The sequence below is a fragment of the Gossypium hirsutum genome, chromosome A06 (genome assembly GCF_007990345.1).
Source record: "Gossypium hirsutum isolate 1008001.06 chromosome A06, Gossypium_hirsutum_v2.1, whole genome shotgun sequence".
NCBI lineage: Eukaryota > Viridiplantae > Streptophyta > Magnoliopsida > Malvales > Malvaceae > Gossypium > Gossypium hirsutum.
In genome coordinates this window covers 111,856,686-111,868,608 of record NC_053429.1, presented here as the reverse complement: position 1 = coordinate 111,868,608, position 11,923 = coordinate 111,856,686, and the positions used below count along the sequence as shown (strand labels likewise).

At 34.7% G+C, this 11,923-nt stretch overlaps 1 long non-coding RNA gene across 1 annotated transcript; it reads right to left on the bottom strand.

Moving 5' to 3' along the window:
* Positions 1-10,096: 10,096 nt before the first annotated feature.
* On the bottom strand, positions 10,097-11,158 carry LOC107963405 (uncharacterized). Its single transcript, XR_001701904.2, has 2 exons — positions 11,000-11,158; positions 10,097-10,600 (listed from the first exon to the last, which is right to left on the bottom strand). It is a non-coding gene; the product is annotated as an uncharacterized lncRNA (long non-coding RNA).
* Positions 11,159-11,923: the final 765 nt, after the last annotated feature.

Below are 11,923 nucleotides of genomic sequence, written 5' to 3'. Positions count from 1 at the left end.
AGATCAAAGACACAGTAGATCTAACCTTCATTGAAGCAGATCCAAGATGATTTGGCATCTCTGTATTAGACGGGGAACAGATCGAAGACACAGCAGATATGACCTTCATTGAAGCAGATCCAAGATGATTTGGCATCTCTATATTAGACGGGGAGCAGATAAAAGAATAACAGATTGGACCTTCATTGAAGCAAATCCAAGATGATTTGGCATCTCTGTATTAGACAGGGAGCAGATCGAAGACATAGCAGATCTGACCTTCATGTGTTTACATCGAAGCAGATCCAAGATGATAGATTTGGCATCTCTGTATTAGATGAGGAGCAAATCAGAGATAACAGATTTGGTATCTCTGTATTAGACAGGGAGTAGATTGAAGAAGCAGATTTGGCGTCTCTGTATTAGACGGGGAGCAGATCGAAGATAACAAATTTGGTATCTCTGAATTAGAAGAGGAGCAGATCAAAGATAGCAGATATCGCCTTCCTGAGTTGTAGTGAAGCAGATTGAAGCCGTCAAGAGGCCATTTAAAGAAGATCAAAGATCAAGAACTCAAGACTCGGCAAGCCCAAGCAAAATTGGTCCTTTTATAGTCTTTGCTCTATTCCTGTTACACAATAATGAGCAAAGAGGGGCAGCTGTAGACACTCAATTTTGCCCGAGCCCAGAAATAAGTCCAAAAACAAAAATAATAAACCCCAAAAAAAACGAAGTCCAAGTTCAGTCCAGAATTACAAATATAATTTGGCCCGATCGGAATGGCCCATTACTTGAAAAGATTTAAGGTCCATCGACAAGCTTGACTCATATGGAAATATAATCTTTAATGATATGCAATCTTAGATATGATATGCAATCTTAGAAGATATGATTTTGTAATCTTAGAGATTTAATTTGTAGATACCTTTTAATCTTAACTATTGATGTAATTGATCTATACCGTTGGATTTAAGGAGGTTCAACTATAAATAGAGGCCTCTCCCTTCATTGTAAACACATTGGAGTTTTGGGAAACAATAAAAATTTTTGAGAGCTTTCACTCAAATTTCTCTCCCTCTTACGTTCTTATTTTCTACGGTTTGTTCTTATTTTATTCTTTCTTCATCTTCGTTTTTCAACCCTTTTTATTTTGATTTAATCCATGTTTCCCTGATTTTTTTTATATATTTTAATTTTTTTAAATAATTTTAGTATCATATCAAACTCTTTCATTTTTTAATAATTTTTTTAGTATTACTCTTAGTAAATTATTTTTTAAAATTTTATTCAAATCATTATTTTAAAAATATATATTTCATTTAATTGTCATATTTTATCCAAAAGTTTTTCTAAAATGAGGCAATGTTTTTCATATTTAGGAATTCGAGAAATAGTGCCCTAACATGCTGGGTTGCGATTTCTCGTTTGTCTAAATGCCTAAAGGATTCTTCTAAATAGATTTTGTAAATCACGAGATGATTTCAGTTACAAGAGTTTAAGAATATCGTGTCCTATCATGCTGGATGTAATGTTAATATTCTTTCGGAGCTAAGGAATCTCGATTTTTCAACTTAAATAATTTCGGTTTTAAAAAAGGGATCCTATTTTTAAATTCTTTCAAATTTTTGACATTAAGATAGAAAACTATTCAATTTGGTACCAATTTTGGGCGTTGCGAGGGTGCTAATCCTTCCCCTTACGTAACCGACTCCCGAACCTATTTTTTTAATTTTCGTAGACCAAAACGTTTTATAAGGTGATCCAATCACACCTAAAAAGGTTGGTGGCGACTCCCGTTTTTGTTTTTCAAAAGTCGATCCCTATTTTTCAAACATCCCTTTAAAAAATGGTTTCGACACCATGATTTTTAGGTTTTGGTAGAATACCAAAACAATATCAATACCATTTATTAAGTATCGATACCAAATTTTCAAGGTTTTGAAAAATTTACAGTTTGGTCCTTTTTCATGCCTATTTTAAAGCTTAATTTAGTTCTATTTTCATTTATAATAATTAATGTGTGTATTAATATGATCATCTAGTGTTTTAAATTGCAAGTAATTATTCTGAAATTATTCGTAGCATCTTGTAGCTTAGGTCCAATGACAAGACCGGGTGAGAGGTGGTACAACTTTGTCTCAGAACTTGCTTGGTTAGTCTCGAGACTTAATGTAATGCCCCAAATTTTTGGGTTTTTTTGAATGTGTTGTTTTTCAAGTAATTTGGTTTGGTTTGGTTTGGTGGTTAAGTGCCTTAGATGTTTGCCATTGGGCTTGTGTTCAAATTCCGTGGAGTGCAAGTGTGGAATATTTTTGTTGTTGTTTACTTGGGTTGTTGTTGGTTATTATAGTTCTATTTAAATTCTATAAAATATCTGGTGGTTTGATTGGGATTAAATCTTATTTTTTATTTTATTTTTTTAAATTAAATTCTTATTATTTTTCTATTTTGGCAACCGTCAGACCACCTTCTTTTTGGTTACACGTTTCTTTCCCTTCTTTCAACCCTCCGACAAATTAAATTTCTGGAGTAGTTGCTGTAAGTTTGTAGTAACTATTTGTTTATGAATATAGGGACTGTTTTTTTGAGAAAATAGTGAATTTAAGTGGTAATGTTCGTGCTAAATCGAAGTTGTAATCGTTGGTTTTGGTGTCATTTGTAGGATTTTAAGTGTATGAATTCGTGGTGGATTAATCTCCCTATCAGGTGTGTGAAAACAATCCTAAAACTAGATAGAAACTCATTAAATTGTAAAGCATGGGCTGTTTTTCAAAACTTCCTAGTGTCACACGACCGTGTGTCAGGATGTGTGGTAGGTTGTGTGTGCCACACGGCCGTGTAATTTTATTTTTTTTAAATCAAATCCCTATTATTTTTCTCTTTCGGCAACAGTCAAACCAACTTCTCTTTTGTTGCACCTTTCTTTCCCTATTTTCATTTTTGTTTTACATTTTTTCTTTTTTTTTCTTTCTTTCCTTGTTTTTTGCCTTGCCAATGCCGACTCCTTTTATTATTGTGCCAATTGCAAAATATTTTTTTTTGTTGCGTAAGAACACTGTTGAGGCTTGTTATGATTCTGTTGTTCGCTTGTTTCTTTCTTTTCCTTGTGGTGGCTTGGTTGTGTTGGTAGTTGTGCAAGATTAGTTCTTAATAAGGTTGGGGTTTTGTTATTTTAAGAAAAAAATTCCGTAGATTAATGATTTTATGATTGATATAGTGTTGTGGCTGGTTGTTGTGGATAGGAGAAGAGCACGTGGTGATAGACAACCCTTTGACAAATTAAGGTTTTGGAGTAGTTGTTGCAAGTTTGTGGTAACTACTTGTTTATGAATATAGGGACTGTTTCTTTGAGAAAAGAGCAAATTTAAGTGGTAACCTTCGTGTTAAATTGAAGTTGTAATCGTTGGTTTTGGTTCCGTTTGTAGGATTTTAAGAGTACGACTGCATGATGGATTAATCTCGTTATCAAGTGTGTGGAAACAATACTAAAACTCGATAGAAACTCATTAAATCGTGAAACATGGGTTGTTTTTTGAAACTTTCCAGTGCCACACGGTCGTGTGTCAAGCCGTATAGTAGATTGTGTACACCACACAGCCGTGTAATTTTATTCTTTTAAATAAAATCCCTATTATTTTTCTCTTTCGGCAACCATCAAACCAACTTCTCTTTGGTTGCACGTTTCTTTCCCATCTTTCAACTTTGTTCTACATTTTTTTCTTTCTTTTCTTCTTTCTTTCCTTCTTTTTCGCCTTGTCAATGTCGACTCCTTTTGTTATTGTGCCAATTGCAAAATCTTTCTTTAGTTGCGTGAGAACACTGTTGAGGCTTGTTATGATTCTGTTGTTCGCTAGTTTCTTTTTTGTCCTCATGGTGGCTTGGTTGTGTTGGTAAGTTGTGTGGAAGATTAGTTCTTAATAAGGTTGGGGTTTTGTTATTTTAAGAAAAAGAATCCATAGATTAATGATTTTATGATCGATATAGTGTTGTGGCTGGTTGTTGTGGATAGGAGAAGAGCACGTGGTGATAGACAACCCTCCGAAAAATTAAGGTTTTGGAGTATTTGCTGCAAGTTTGTGGTAACTACTTGTTTATGAATATAGGAACTATTTCTTTAAGAAAAGAAAAAAATAAGGCGGTAATGTTCGTGTTAAATCGAAGTTTTAATCGTTGGTTTTGGTGCCGTTTATAGGATTTTATGTGTATGACTATGTGGTGGATTAATCTCGCTATTAGGTGTGTGAAAACGATCTTAAAACTTGATAGAAACTCATTAAATAGTGAAACAGGGGCTATTTTTCGAAACTACCCAGTGCCATACAGCCGTGTGGTAGGCCATGTGCCAGACCGTATGGGGCATACGGTCGTGTGAAACTCCATAGACCGTGTTGGTAGACCATGTGGACCACACGGCCTAGGATTTTAGGTCGTATAGGCCTTTTTGCCAAATTTTAGGGCCCGATCAAAGGCTGTTTGAGGGAATAAAAAATTGGGTTTGTAGGCATTATATAGGGTTGAAAAAACATAGTTTAGTACGTTAATACATATGGATAAGCTTAAAAGGTATGTTAAGTTGGATAATTTACAAATAAATTGTGTGTTATGTTATGATCTATATGAAATGTGTGTCTAGGTATGCCATGTGTTATATGATATATGTGTGTATGTTTTATGATCATGTTATATGGTATGCATATGTTTGGGGGTGGGTTATGATGTGATGGAAGAAGTGATATATGATAGTTTATACTGCAATTATGGCAGCTAGACCGTAGATTTATGTATGGAAGCTCAGCTGCAATTATATGAGTGGCACGTCGCCTCCACATATTGGTGTGATTGGATGGATGGACTCTTGTATTCTTACATGGTGTGATTGGTAGGACGGAAATAGTGTGTAGCGGATGGGGATAGGACATGATATATATGATGCCATGTTATGATTCGATATGACATGATCCATAAAAATATAATAATATGTGCTCTGTATTAAGATTTGATATGATAAAAAATAATATGATATATGCCATGAGACGATATGAAATAAGTATTAAGTATTTGCGTGTACTAAGATTATAGGCCAAATGACACACTGGGCTTAAATCTCATGATTTGTATGTTTTGTTTCAGGTAATCCTTCAACCAAGGAATGTATGGCGACTCTAAAGTTCAGGTTTCATGATTTTAATTTATTTACTATGGACTTTTTAATTGCTTATTATGGAAATTTTTGGACTGTTTTGGGTTTTTATTTTTTTTTGGATATTTTTATTTTTGTTTAGTTTATTAGGACTATTTTGGATATTTTCTACACAAAAGTTTTAAACATTTAAGAATGTTTGGCTCATGACAATTTAAAATGTGTCGAAACCTCTTTTAAAATGGAGAGGGTATTTTGAAAACGGGAGTTGCCACCAACCTTTTTAGGTGTGATTGGATCACCTTATAAAATATTTTAGTCTACGAAATTAAGAGAAAACGAGCTCGGGAGTCGATTACGTGCGAGGAAGGGTTAGCACCCTCGCAACGCCCAAAATTGGTACCAAATTAAATAGTTTTGTCTTAATGTCAAAAACTTGAAAGAATTTAGAAATAAGATCTCTTTTTAGCCGAAATAATTTGAGTTGGAAAATCAAAATTCTTTTGTTCCAAAAGAATGCGAACATCACATCCAGCATGATTGGAGAACATCACATCCAGCATGATTGGACACGATATTCTTAAACTTTTGTAACTAAAATCATCTCGTAATTTGCAAAATCTATTAAAAAGGATACTTTAGATATTTAGACAAACGAGAAATTGCAACCCAGCATGTTAGGGCACTATTTCCCGAATTCCTAAATACAAAAGACATTGCCTTGTTTTTAAGATTCCTTCGGATTAAATGAAATATAAAATTTTCTAAAAAATGATGATGCATTTTACCTATTACAAAATATCAATATTAGATTAATTAAACTACATACTTTAACATTTCATGCAAATATAATATAGAAAATGGTAAATACGTCATAAATCGCACAATATACTTTAACATTTCATGTACATATAATCACAAATAACATGAATACACATTATCATTTCATGCAAAATACAAAATGGCAGAATAGTGAATATATCAATACAAATTAAACATATATAATAATATTTCATGCGAATATAGTATAGAAAATGTTAAATAATGACAAAAATCACGTAATACACATTAGCATTTCATGCAAGTATAATCACAGAAAAACAATGAGCATAATATAGATTACATAACACATACATAATAGTATCTTTTAGAAAACGTTATTTAAGAGTCAAAAAATCTTTACACAAAACGGATTACAAATACGCCTTTGCCCTTAGGCCCAAAGTTTTAACCCTATCCAATAACAAAGCTAACTCTAGAACTCTATCTGACACTAACTCATACTTTGTACTTAATACATTAGCTTGTACCGCTAGGTCCTGCAAGTGATCAGCAACTTCTCGAATCTGTACTATAGCTTCTCCCATGAGGTAGTCCCTATCTCTGATGATCCTGAAAATGGTGAAGCTCTTCCTTCCAATGTTCTTCCCTTGCCTCCAGCTGCTCAATCCGCAGCTCATAGTCCTGTAGTGCTGCTTCCAACCCTTCAATATTGTGCTTCATTTCCTCAATCTTATCTAGGCTTGCCTTTAACTCTACCGCAGAGTTACGACTTAGGTGATGATGAAGAGATCGTCCAAGCTCAGTCACCTTAGTTTTTAATCCTTGGTTATCCTTCTCTAGGGCCTGATTACGTGCCTGCATCTCTTGGAACTTCTTCTCCCAATACTCGACCTTGGCTCTTTCTTCTTGAACCTCTTGTTGCCACTATTCTGAAGACTTCCTCAATCCAGCTCTTTTCAATGATAGCTGTGTCTTCTTATACTGCGTCTTCAAGTCATCTCGGTCTTCCTCAATCTTCCTCTTTTCTTTCCTTACTTTTTCGACCTCAATTTTCTGAACGTCAACGTCTAAGCTTAGGTACATCTTTTCCTCCTCGAGCCTCTCTATCTTTCTTCCAAGCTCTAAAGTCTTCCTTTCGAACTCTTGCTTTATGACCTCTAACTCTGATGGAATCACTCGTAAATTCTCCTCCATTGATCGAGCAGCCTCCAAACTCAGTCTAAGGATGTTATCATTGACCCTCTTACCAAACCAACCTTTGTATTCAAGAGTTATCGTCGGGCCTTTAGTCAGAATCTTCACACAGCAAACCTTCTTCCAAGCCTCTGTAATTTCTCGCATCCTCTTCTTATAATGATCCCTTTTATACGAAAAATCACTCTGAGCTAGCCTTTATGTTGCTGGTATAAACTGCTCTGCCTTATATTACCTTAGGACGAGTAATGGTGCATAACCAACAACTCCCCAAATTCCAGGAAGAGGTACCCAATCAAAACTTCTGCAATGATAAATAATTTCGCTCAGAGTCATCCAAGGGGCTTTCCACATAACATCTTCTTCTCGGAGGTTCTAAAGTATTTCTACCCACCTTTCCTCTGAAATGTCGTCCCTCCTTGGCGTAGCTGCTGCTTCCCTTAAGGGAGAATAATCCTCAAAGAACACTCAGTAAGGAACCTTATCAACCCTCAAAAAATGACTATGAAACCATACTAACAACAATTGTGCACATCCAATGAATCTACATTCACCAACTATCTGACACGCACTCACGGATCTAAATGTCTCGGCTAGGATTGCAAGTATAGGTGTGTTCTGTTTACTAATTCGATCGAATAAATCTGCAACTGCCTCATCTATGTGCCCCATAGCTTTTGGGAAAATCACCAATCCATACATACTTAAGGCCAAGATATCAACCCTCTTCTTCACATCTAGGTGTGCCAATATCAAATCCCTCAAACTTGCCCACGGAATGCATTTGCTATCACCCTTTTGTTGGATTCAAGCTGCGACCCACTATTTACTCACCCCTGTAATCATCATTAATTTCTTCACAAAAGTTGGGGGATTAGCAGCCCTAACATAGGCTTTGTTACCTTGAATTTTTGGACAGCGAAGCAAGGTCATATATTCCTCCAAAGTAGGTACTAAGTATACCTCTCCAAATGTAAAACAACTATAAGCAGTGGCTCGAAACAGATGCTTATCCACCTTGATGTCTAACAAATAGGGAAGATCTCCATAATTCTGGTAAAACAGCTGCTTAGCCTCGTCATCCCATTGGGCCCAAATGTCCTTCAACTCCTGAAACTCATTCTATGTTGAACTGATACGAGTGACGTCCCACAACTTTGACATATACCCCTTAGTGACACTATCTCCTTTCTCTAACTGGGTTTTCTCTGACCATGCACAGACAGAAGCGTTGTCCTCCACTTTATCAAGATATTCGTTCCTCATTACAAAACTTTCTAATCTAGAAATCGAACCGTGAATCGACACCTTTAAATGTTGAGTGACATGTAATGATAGCAAAATAAAGTAAGTCAGTATCATATAAAAGTATAACAAACAAGTACTTGTAAGGGTAGCTTACTAAAGACTATCACTATACTCCCTAGGGTAAGCACTTAAAGTTCACTATATGCGTTTCAGTTCTAAAGAAAGGGTACCTGAACCAGCAGATTCCTCGGTCCTCACCCATTATAGGCTCATATGGACTAAGTTCGGTTCAGGGGAACACATTTCCCTATGGCCATACGGAGATGAAAATCTCACGAAGACATAGGTACAGATGTATCCCGAAAGCAATCCACTAGCCCATACGGAGGTGAAAACCTCACGAAAGCGTAACTTCTCACTCCCACTTAAAGGTGCAACAACAGCGGTCATGCAAATGCAATGTATATGGAAACAAAATAACAAACATATGCAACAAACAGATGTAAAACGATCAATATCTTTAAAATTTTTCCAAACTTTTGACATTAAGACACAAAAAATCAATTTCTTGGCTTGACTCTCTTATAAGTCCCCAGCGGAGTCGCCAAGCTATCGAAACCTCTTTTAAAATGGAGAGGGTATTTTAAAAATGGGAGTCGCCACCAACCTTTTTAGGTGTGATTGGATCACCTTATAAAATATTTTAGTCTACGAAATTATGAGAAAATGGGCTCGGGAGTCGGTTACGTGCGAGGAAGGGTTAGCACCCTCGCAACGCCCAAAATTGGTACTAAATTAAATAGTTTGTCTTAATTTCAAAAAATTGAAAGAATTTAGAAATAAGATCTCTTTTTAGCCGAAATAATTTGAGTTGGAAAATCAAAATTCTTTCGTTCCAAAAGAATGCGAACATCACATCCAGCATGATTGGAGAACATCACATCCAGCATGATTGGACACGATATTCTTAAACTTTTGTAACTAAAATCATCTCATAATTTGCAAAATCTATTAAAAAGGATACTTTAGATATTTAGAAAAACGGGAAATTGCAACCCAGCATATTAAGGCACTATTTCTCGAATTGCTAAATACAAAAGACATTGCCTTGTTTTTAAGATTCCTTCGGATTAAATGAAATATAAAATTTTCTAAAAAATGATGATGCATTTTACCTATTACAAAATATCAATACTAGATTAATTAAACTACATACTTTAACATTTCATGCAAATATAATATAGAAAATGGTAAATACGTCATAAATCGCACAATATACTTTAACATTTCATGTACATATAATCACAAATAACATGAATACACATTATCATTTCATGCAAAATACAAAATGGCAGAATAGTGAATATATCAATACAAATTAAACATATATAATAATATTTCATGCGAATATAGTATAGAAAATGTTAAATAATGACAAAAATCACGTAATACACATTAGCATTTCATGCAAGTATAATCACAAAAAAACAATGAGCACAATATAGATTACATAAACATACATAATAGTATCTCATGCAAATATAACTTGAAGTAACATAAATAATCAATTTTTCTGCAAATATGATAAACAAATAATATATAAAATAACAAATAATTTATGAAATAAAAATTAACCTACTAAACAATAATATATAAAAATAAACAAATTTTGAGTATATAAATTATAAGTCAAAGAAATAAAACATAGATGAAGTATGTAATAGCCCAAATTTGCCCGGGCCTTAAACCAAATAAAACAGCAATAAATAAGTGTTTATTTATTACAGTCCAGTTTACAAAAGCCCAAGTGTTTGTGGCCCAAATACTTAAAACCTCAGACCATTACCCACTCAGCCCAATAATTTTCAAACCCAAACTAAACTAAACCCACACTTAAACCCGTTATACAATTAGCCCAGGACTAAAGCGGCCCAACTGGCCCAGCCTATTACACCAAGGCAGGAAACCCTAGGGTTTCTACCTTTTTTTTCTACTCGAGCCGCCACTGCTTCTGGAAGATTCGGGGAGCGTCTGTCCAGTTCCCCAAAATCGAGATGGTCATCAATGCTCTGTCTCAGGTCATCAATGCATTGTCACAGGCCCTTCAATGCACCACGACCCTTCAGCTCGGCCACCGATCACGCCTCCACCAGTAGGCCAAAATTTCAGCACCGTGTTAGGGCCATTTCCACCGATCGTGCCGAATCATCGTCAGCACGAGTCCATGCCAGCAACCTCCGTGATTTTCACGGTCACCTGCAAAAAATAGAAGGAAATCAAAACAAATAAAATCAGCAGATAGACCTAAACAGATATGGAAAGAAATCTAAGATTTCTTTCCAAAACAGAATAGCTTCTAAGCTATAAAGCCTTCTTTAAACCTGCAAAGGGGAGGGGACTTACGTTTTTTTACACACATAGGCAGAGATTTACACACTTACACACGCAAAGATTTTTACACACACACAGAGAGAAAAACACCAGAGATACACCACAAAGATATTGTACACCAAATATTTTTGCAATAATAAACCAGAAAGATTTCACGAGAAACGAAGGTGATCTATTGTTCTCTTTCTACTTTTATTTTATTTTTTTATTTTATTGCAAGCAATCTGCATATAATACATTGAAAAATTGAGGAGAAAGAAGTACCTTTTAGATTCACCAAGAAAAGCGAAGATTTTCGAATCCTGACCGCCGTGAGTGGCGGAGTTGGTGACGGTGCGTGAGGCTGAGCATGGAGGTCCGATGAACGGAGCAGACCGGCCTAGGGCCGGAGTTCAGAGGACGGGGAAGAATTTCAGAGGTTTTTTTTTCTATCACAGGGGATTAAAATGATTTTTGAAGCTGAAGTTCAGATTATATAAGAGAGGGATGCGACGTCGTTTTGGAATGACCGTTTAGTGACCAAAACAGTGTCGTTTCAAGGCCCAAGATCCGCGCGTTGATCTGTGTGACCCGAGAAGGATCCGCGTGTTTTCGACAAAAGGGTTATTTGTGCAATTGATCCTTCCGCGTTTTCAACATTTGCAATTCCATTTTATTATATTTATAATTTGCCCCTAATATTTTATGCTTGTTTCAATTTAGTCCCAACAGCTTCTTTAAGGTTTATCCTAGGAACGACATCGTTTTAAGGAGGAGGGTTTAATTACCCTATGAGTCCCTCACATTTTGCGCGCATTTCTCTGGGGGTCCCTAATTTATTATATATATTTTTTAAATTTTGCCCCATGTAGATTTTAAAAATTTAAAATTAGCCCTATGTTTTATTTATTTTTATAATTATTTATTTTATTTTCTTATATTATATGTTATATGATTATTTTATTATATGTTATTTATTTTATATATTATTATTACATATTATTTATTATATATTTTATACATATTAGTATTTTATATTATTATTTATATATATTATTATCCTTAACTATTATATTTTATTAATTAATTATTTATATACTATATATTATTGTAATTTTGAACCTATATACTTTTATATTATATATTATATATTATATAATTATTTTATTTACTATGTAAATTATTTATTTTATATATTATTATTATATA